Raw genomic sequence first — 1,944 nt, forward strand, 5'->3', positions numbered from 1 at the left:
CAGACAGACAGACAGACATAGAGAGAGAGACAGACAGACAGAGACAGACAGACAGACAGACAAAGACGGAGGCAGAAAGGCAGAATGGGAGAGGTAAAGACAGACAGACATAGACAGAGTAACACAAATACACGCACACACAGAGAGACAGAAAGAGAGTGTGAGACAGACAGACATATAGATACAAAGACAGAATCAGAAAGATATAGAGAGAGATAAAGTAAGAGAGAGAGAGGGGGGGTGAGACAGACAGACAGACAAACAAAGAAAAAGAGAGAAACAAAGATAAAGGCAAAAAAAAACGAAAGAAAGAGAAAGAGAGAAACCTGAAGAAAGAGAAAGAGAGAAACCGAAAGAGAGAGAAAGAGAGAAACCAAAGAAAGAGAAAGAGAGAAACCGAAAGAGAGAGAAAGAGAGAAACCGAAAGAGAGAAAAAGAGAGAAACCGAAAGAAAGAGAAAGAGAGAAAGCGAAAGAGAGAGAAAGAGACAAACCGAAAGAGAGAGAAAGAGAGAAACCGAAAGAGAGAGAAAGAGAGAAACCGAAAGAGAGAGAAAGAGAGAAACCGAAAGAGAGAGAAAGAGAGAAACCGAAAGAGAGAGAAAGAGAGAAAAGGAGAGAAAGAGAGAAGAAACCGAAAGAGAGAGAAAGAGAGAAACCGAAAGAGAGAGAAAGAGAGAAAACCGAAAGAGAGAGAAAAAGAGAAGAAACGAAAGAGAGAGGGAAAAAGGGGAACCGATAGAAAAAAGAGAAAGGAAGAGAGAAACGAAGAGAGAGAAAAGGGGAAAGAAAGGGGAATAAAAAGAGAAAACCCAAAGAGAGAGAAAGAGAGAAACCGAAAGAGAGAGAAAGAGAGAAACCGAAAGAGAGAGAAAGAGAGAAACCGAAAGAGATGGAAAGAGAGAAACCGAAGGAGAGAGAAAAGAGAAAAACCAAAGAGAGAGAAAAGAGAAAAACCGAAGAAAGAAAGAAGAAACTGAAAGAGAGGAAAGAAGAAACCAAAAGAGAGAGAAAAAGAGAAACCCCAAAAGAGAGAAAGAGAGGAACCGAAAAAAGAAGAGAGTGAAAATGAGAGAGAGAGAAGGAGAGAAAGAGGAAAAAAGAAAGAGAGAAAAACCCAAAAGAAGAAAAGAGAACCCAAAAGAGAAAAGAGAGAAACCGAAGAGGGGAAAGAGAGAAACCAAAGAGAGAGAAAAAGGGAAAAACCCAAAGAGAGAGAAAAGAGAGAAACCCAAAAGGGGAAAAAAAGGGGAGAAAGAGAGAAAAGAAAGAGAAGAAAGGGGAAAACCCAAAGAAGAGTAAAGAAAAGAAGAAACCAAAGAGAGGAAAAAAGAGAAACCGAAAAAGAGAGAAAAAGAGAAACCAAGAGAGAAAGAGAGAAACCAAGAGAGAGAAAGGAAAAAGGGGAAAAAGAAAGAGGAGTAGAGAGAAAGGAGAAACCGAAGAGAGAGAAAGGGGGAAAAACCGAAAAAGAGAGAAAGAGAGAAACCGAAAAAAGAGAAAGAGAGAAACCGAAAAAGAGAAAAAAGAGAGAAACCGGGAAAGAGAGAGAAAGAGAGAAACCAAAGAGAGAGAAAAGAGAAAACCCAAAGAGAGAGAAAAAAAGGGGAAAAAACCCAAAGAGAGAGAAAAGAGAAACCTGAAGAAAAAAGAAAAAAGAAACCCAAAGAGAGAGAAAGAAGAAACCGAAAGAGAGGAAAAGAGAAACCAAAAGAGAGAGAAAGAGAGAAACCGAAAGATAGAGAAAGAGAGAAACCGAAAGAAAGAGAGAGAGTGAAACTGAAAGAGAGAGAAAGAGAGAGAAAGAGAGAAACCGAAAGAGAGAAACCGAAAGAGAGAGAAAAGGGAAAGAAAAAAAAAAAAGAAAACCGAAAAGAGGAAAAAGGGAAAAAAGAAAAAAGGGGAAAAAAGAAAAAAGGGGAAAAACCGAAAAGAGAAAAAGAAA

This window comes from Penaeus monodon, chromosome 9 (genome assembly GCF_015228065.2).
Source record: "Penaeus monodon isolate SGIC_2016 chromosome 9, NSTDA_Pmon_1, whole genome shotgun sequence".
In the NCBI taxonomy this organism is placed as follows: domain Eukaryota; kingdom Metazoa; phylum Arthropoda; class Malacostraca; order Decapoda; family Penaeidae; genus Penaeus; species Penaeus monodon.